Genomic DNA, 7,565 nt, shown 5'->3' with positions numbered 1-7,565 from the left:
AACTTGAAGATACATCAAAAGAAATTATCCATTCTGAACAATAGAGAGAAAATAGATTGAAAAAAAAAAGTGGAAGCTCTTAGACCTTTGGGACAACAATGAAAGATCTAACATTGGTATCAGAATCCCAGAAGGAGAGGAGAAAAAGCAGAGCTGAAAATATATTTGAAGAAAGAGGGTTTAAAAACTTCTCAAGTATGGGACTTCCCTGGTGGTGCAGTGGTTAAGAATCTGCCTGCCAATGCAGGGGACATGGGTTCGAGCCCTGGTCCGGGAAGATCCCACATGCTGTGGAGCAACTAAGCCCGTGCACCACAACTACTGAGCCTGTGCTTTAGAGCCCACGAGCCACAACTACTGAAGCCTGTGCACCTAGAGCCTGTGCTCTGCAACAAGAGAAACCACCACAATGAGAAGCCCACACACCACAACAAAGAGTAGGCCCCGATCACCGCAACTAGAGGAAGCCTGTGCACAGCAACGAAGACGCAATGCAGCCAAAATAATAATAATAAAATAAATTTTTAAAAAGTGTTCTTCGTTAAAAACATTTCCTAAATAAATAAATAAATACATACATACATAAATAAATAAATGGCCTAACCATCACTTATAATTTCACTCAGAAGCGAAATTTCTGGCTCTTTTCATGCCTAGCGTAGCCATGGCTTATGGTCCCAAGAAGCACCTGAAGCGCATATCAGCTCCAAAGCATTGGATGCTGGATAAACTGACTGGTGTGTTTGCTCCTCATCCATCTACCAGTCCCCACAAGCTAAGGGAATGTCTCCCCCTAATCATTTTCCTAAGGAACAGATGCCATAACGGGAGATGAAGTAAAGAAGTTCTGCATGCAGCGTTTTATTAAGATTAATGGCAAGGTCCGCACTGATATAACCTACCCCGCTGATTTTATGGATGTCATCAGCATTGACAAGACTGGAGAGAATTTTCATTTGACCTATGAAACCAAGGGTCGTTTTGCTGTTCATCGTATTACACCTAAGGAGGCCAAGTATAAGTTGTGCAAAGTGAGAAAGATCTTTGTGGGGACAAAAGGAATCCCTCATCTGGTGACCCATGATACTCACACCATCTGCTACACTGATCCCCTCATCAAGGTGAATGACATCATTCAAATCGATTTGGAGACTGACAAGATTACTGACTTCATCAAATTTGACACTGGTAACCTGTGCATGGTGACTGGAGGTGGTAACCTGGGAAGAATTGGTGTGATCACTAACCAAGAGAGACATCCTGGTTCTTTTGATGTAATTCATGTGAAAGACGCCAATGGCAACAGCTTTGCCACCCGTCTCTGCAACGTTTTCGTTATTGGCAAAGGCAACAAACCATGGATCTCTCTTCCCCATGGAAAGGGTATCGGCCTTATCACTGCTGAGGAGAGAGACGAGACTGGCGGCCAAACAGAGCAGTGGATAAAATGATCTCTAGGTGACATGATTGGAAAAGTCTTTGTACTTAATTAAAGATAATACCACATTTTTTTTTAAAAAGTGAAATTGCTGGATCATATGGTTTTTATTCTTTTTTTACATGAGCATTTACCAGCTGTAAGTTTCCTTCTTTATGGTGCTTTAGCTGCTTCCCAGTTTTGTTGTGTTGGGTTTACATTTTCATTTATTTCAAAGTATTTTCTCATTTTTCTTGTGATTTCTTCTTTGACCCATTGGTTGTTTAAGACTATTGTTTAATTTCCACATATTTGTCAATTCCCCACATTTCCTTCTGTTATTCATTTCTAACTTAAATTCCATTATGACTGGAGAACATTCTTTGTATGATTTAAATCCTTTTAAATTAATTAGACTTGTTTTCTAGCCTAAAATATGGTTTATCCTAGCAAAAATTGCATATATACTTAAGGAAAATATGTATTTTGCTCTTATTGGTTGGAGTTTTCTATATATGTCTGTTAAGTCTAGTTGGTTATGTTGTTTAAATCTTCTGTTTCCTTGATGGTCTTCTGCCCAGTTGTTTTATCCATTATTGAAAGTGAACTGTTGATATCCCCAAGTATTATTGTTGAATTATCTATTTCTCCCTTTAATTGTCAGTTTTTGCTTCATATATTTTGACATTTTGTCTTTAAGTTTATCCATATTGTTGCAGGTGTCAGAATTTCCTTCTTTTTAAAGTCGGAATAATATTACATTCTATGTATCTGCCACATTTTGTTTATTCATTGATCTAGTGCTGGACACTTGGGTTGCTGGGTTATGTGCATATATGGTTTTTTTGTTTTGTTTTGTTTTGTTTTTGGCTGTGTCAGGTCTTAGTTGCAGCACGCAGGATCTTTGTTGAGGCATGGGGGCTCTTCGTTGTGGCACGTGGGCTTCTTTCTAGTTGTGGAGCACAGGCTCCAGGGCACGTGGGCTCTGTAGCTATGGCACATGGGTTCCAGAGCCCATGGGTTCTGTAGTTTGCGGCATGCAGCCTCTCTAGTTGAGGTGCACGAGCTTAGTAGTTGTGGCGTGTGGGCTTAGTTGCCCTGTTGCCCCGTGGCATGTGGGATCTTAGCTCCCTGACCAAGGATTGAACCCACATCCCCTGCATTGGAAGGTGGATTCTTTACCACTGGACCACCAGGGAAGTCCCTGCATATATGCTTCTAATTGTATGTCTTCTTGATTGGATTGACGCTTTTTGATTATAGAATGTATCTCTTTGTCTCTGATAATTTTGTCTTGATGTCTGTTTTATCTGGTAGTAGTATAGCCACTCCAGTTTTGTTTTTCTGCTGTTTGCGTGGTATATCTTTTTTTCTGTCCTTCAGTTCTGAAATTTTATCTTTGAATCTTAAGTGTCTCTTGTATTCAGCATATAGTTGAATCATATTTTTAAATTCTCTGCTAACCTCTACCTTTAATTGGAGTGCTTAATCTATTTACTTTTACTATACTCATGAGAAAGAACTTCCATTTTGTTATTTGTTTTCTATGTCTTACATCTTTTTTTCCCCTCTGTTCCTCCATTACAGCTTTCCTTTGTGTTAGACATTTTTCTATTGTGTCATTATAATTCCATTGTCATTTTTTAGTACTTTTTATTCAGCTATTTTTTGTGGGGATTGCAATAAATATCTTTATTTATAATGGTCTGTTTCAAATTAATTGCAATTTAATTACAATTGTATCTAAAAACTTGCTTCTCTTAAGTTCCATTTTCTTCTTTCTCTCTTGTGCTGTTATTGTCATACAAATTACATCTTTATACATAGCATGCTGATCAAAAATGTATTTGTAACTCTTGCTTTATGCAGTTGTCTTCTACATGAAATAGGAGAAAAAAAGAGTTACAAATAAAATGTACATTTATATTGTCTTTTATATTTGCCTGTGTAGTTACCTTTCACTGGATAAAGAATTCTTGGTTGGCAGTATTTTTCCTTCAGCACTTTTAATATATCATCACACTGCCTTCTGGCAGTTATTGTTTGTGATCAGAAAACAGCTGTTAGTCTTGCTGAGGATCCCTTATACATGTTGAATTTCTTCTTCCTTGCTGCTTTCATGATTCTCTCTTTATGTCTTAGCTTTTGACAGTTTATGGTGTCTCTGAATGTGGATCTCTTTAATGAATGTGTAGATTTGTTTTTCACTGAATTTGGGAATTTTCAAACATTATTTCTTGAAATAGTCTTTCTGCCCTGTTCTCTCTCTTCATCTTCTTTTTAAAAATTATTATATAAGTTTCAGGTATACATTATAATTCAACATCTCCATACACTAAAAAGTGGTCACTTCCAAAAATGTAGTCACAATCCATCACGGTACAATTGACTGCCTTCACCTGTTGGCCCACCCTCCAGCCCACTTCTCCTCTGGTAATCACCAATCTATCCTCTGTATCTGTGACTTTGTTTTTATTTTGTTTTGTTCATTTTTTGTTTTGCTTTTTGTTTTTGAGTTTCCACATATGAGTAACAATTATATGGCATTTGTCTTTTTCCTTCTGACTTATTTCATTTAGCACAATAGCCACCGAGGTCTAGCCATGTTGTCAGAAATGGCAAAATTTCATTCTTTTTTATGACTGAGTAGTATTCCTATAAATATATGTACCCCATATCTTCTTTATTCATTCATCCATCAACGGAGACAGGTAATTTCTATATCTTGACTTGTATATAATGCTGCAGTAAACATAGCGTGCACATATATTTTCAAGTTAATGCTTTTGTATCCTTCAGATAAATACCCAGAAGTGGAATAGCTGTATCATATGACAGTTCTATTCTTAAAATTTTGAGGAACCTGTATACTGTTTCCCATAGCAGCTGCACCAATTTACAATCCCACCAGCAGTGTGCAAGAGTTCCGTTTTCTTCACATCCTTTCCAACACTTGTTAATTTTTGTGTTTTTGATAAAAACCATTATAACAGGTGCAAGATAAACTTTCATTATGGTTTTGATTTGCATTTCCCTAATAATTAATGATGTTGAACATCTTTTCATGTGCCTGTGGCCATTTTTATGTCTTCTTTGGAAAAGAAGACCCCTATCAATCAGCCTGTCCAGATATTCTGGGGGAGGCTCTCTATACTCTTTCCCTCCCAAGGAAGAAGTAGACAACTGTGATTTTTGCCCACTCACTCTTCTTGAGCTGAGGATGGGGAGTTATGGTATCTACCAAAACAAACCAGTGTCTGTTTTCCCCCAGTTGGATAATTGTGTCATACCTGTCAGACCTCTAAGACTGTTATGTAAGATGCCAGTTCTTTGGGTAGCCCCAGCAAAGTTGGAGTATTGAACACATGTATCAACTCTTTCCTTCCCCACAGTGAAGTTGAGGGCTGGTATTTCTCATCTGCTCACTTTGCTGAACAAAGGCAAGGATCTATGGTGTCTACCAGCCAAAGCCACCATCTCCATTCTCCACTGGGTGACTAGACTTTGCTGGACCTGTCGGAGCTCCATGACTGGCAAGACAGTGGCCAGTATTTTGGGGAGCTCCCTAGAGTGCAGGATGTATGAACTATCTGCTTTCCTTCCCTGTGTGAGGCTGGTAGCTAGGGGGTTTCTCACTGATCATTTAGTATGCACCAGGGACTGAGACTTTGGCGGGATGGTGTCCCATACCTCCCTACAACTTTTGGTCAGTCGGGTTTTGCATTTTCTTGGTGTGCAGAAGCCTGTCAATTAGTTTCTAGATTTCTCACAAAGAGAATTTTTCCATGAATTGCAGAATCAGTGGGTTTTTTGGGGAAAAGAGGGTCCAGGACATCCTATTCCACCACATTGCTGACATTCCATTTATATGTATCTTAAACTTCTTTATATTTTCCCAAAGGTCACTGGGGATCTCTTCTTTCAGTCTTTTTCTCTCTGTGCTTCATTTTTCCTGGCATGTTTTTGAGTTCACTGATTTTTTTCTTCTCTTGTGTTTAATCTCCAATAAAATTTTCTTCTTGGATAGTTTTCTTTTCTAGAAGTTCCGTCTTGTTCTCTTATATATCTTCCATTTCTGTTTTCATTATATTTATGGTTTAAAAAGTCTTCAGTATATCGAGTATAACAGCTTCTTTAATAATGTTATACTAATACCATTTTCCCTGCCATTTCAGTCTGGGCCAACTGGTTGATTTTTCCTGGTCTTTTGTCACATTTTTCTACTTCATCATATAGATACTGGACATTGTGAAATTTACATTGTTAAATGGTGGTTATTGTTATTCTTTTAAAGTGTTGAGCTTTGCTATGCTGGCAGTTACATTACTTGCAAGTTGGCTTGATTCTTTTGAAGCTTTTAAAAAGCAGTTTAGGATAGGTCTGAAGTGTTTGCTTTACAGATAGTTTAGCTCTACTCCTAATACATAACTCTTGTGGGCTACCTAATAAATAGTATGGGTGACCATCCCATCAGGGTCAGAATTAGAACATATCTTTGCTCTGTATCAGCTCTGGGCATTTTACAACTAGCAGCTCCTTAATTACTTTTTGCCCGGTCTTGTAGGATCACACCCTACTTCTTTTAGGAAAGATTAAAAAGTACTTTTTTGTACATTTCTGAAACTCTTCTCTGCATAGCTCCCTCCTCAACCTAACTGCCCTGCAACTTGCAGGCATGTCAGTCTCATGGTCCTCATCTTCTCAACACAGTAACAGCAGGATGCTCTCTCTATTTGGGGCCGCCTTTCTCATTATCCAGAATGTGTCTCTAGGTGGAAAGTTGATGTGATCATGTTGCTCACTACATTTGTTTCTCTCTGTCAGGGATCAGGTCCTGTCCAAACCTGTTATTCCATCATGACTCCAAAGGAATTCCATATTTTTTGCCCCTGCTGATGTTATGGGGAATGAATACTCTCATACATTAATGATGAGAATGTAAATTTACTTTTTTAAAATTTGGCATAATCTGTTAATATAAAAAAAGTACACATAATTTGATTTAGCAGTCTAATCTGTAGGAATATATTCTATGGAAATAAAAAACCAACATGCAAAAATAAGCATATAAGGATATGTATTGCACTGGTTTGCAGCAACAAAGAAGTAACTTGAAAGGAATGGATAAATAAGATGTGGTACATATATACAATGGAATATTACTCAGCCATAAAAAGAACAAAATTGTGTCATTTGCAGAGATGGAAATGGACCTAGAGACTGTCATACTGAGTGAAGTTAAGTCACAAAAACAAATATGGTATATTAATGCATATATGTGGAATCTAGAAAAATGTTAAAGATGATCTTATTTGCAAAGCAGAAATAGAGACACAGACGTAGAGAACAAACGTATGGATACCAAGGGGGAAGGGCGGGTGGGATGAATTGGGAGATTGGGATTGATATATATACACTACTATGTATAAAATAGATAACTAATGAGAACCTACTGTATAGCACAGGGAATACTACTCAGTGCTCTGTGGTGACCTAGAAATGGGAAGGAAATCCAAAAAAGAGGGGATATATGTATATGCATGGCTGATTCACTTTGCTGTATAGAAGAAACTGACACAGCAGTGTAAAGCAACTATACTCCAATAAAAAAAAAAACCACACACACACCATAAAACAAAAAACAAACAAAAAAACCCCACAAATGACCATGAATTAAAAAATCTCTTGGTTGTACACTGAAAACAAACAAACAAAAAAAAGAAAGAAAGAACCTGAATACCCAGCTTGGGGGGAATGGGTAGGATATATCATGGCATTGCTGTTACAATGTTCCTGTTTTATTGTAGGCATTTTAAATAAGAAAAGCACAGTGCACAAGAGACATACCAACCAAATGCAATGTGCAGACCTCATTTAAATCCTACTCAAATAAACCAACTATAATTAATAAAATTTGTAAAATGAGTCAGTTGTTCAAGATACACACTGAAATATGTAGAGGGCAAATGACATAATATACTGGCTTGGCTTTAAAATATCCTAGCCAAAAATATTTGGAAGATGAAACAAGAAAGGCAAAAAATGGGTGATAATTAAAAATATGTGGTAAGTTCACAGCTGTTCATTTTACTATTCTATTTTGGTATACATTGGAAATTTTCTACAATAAAAAGTTTAAAGAGGGACT

The 7,565-nt window shown here is 37.3% G+C and overlaps 1 pseudogene; it reads left to right on the top strand.

Moving 5' to 3' along the window:
• The first annotated feature begins 664 nt into the window (after positions 1-664).
• LOC118884873 lies at positions 665-1,446 on the top strand (annotated as a pseudogene).
• The last annotated feature ends 6,119 nt before the right edge of the window (positions 1,447-7,565 follow it).

Source organism: Balaenoptera musculus, chromosome 19, assembly GCF_009873245.2.
Source record: "Balaenoptera musculus isolate JJ_BM4_2016_0621 chromosome 19, mBalMus1.pri.v3, whole genome shotgun sequence".
In the NCBI taxonomy this organism is placed as follows: Eukaryota; Metazoa; Chordata; class Mammalia; order Artiodactyla; family Balaenopteridae; genus Balaenoptera; species Balaenoptera musculus.
The sequence above is the reverse complement of the archived record's forward strand: the minus strand, read 5'-3'. Positions and strand labels throughout refer to the sequence as shown.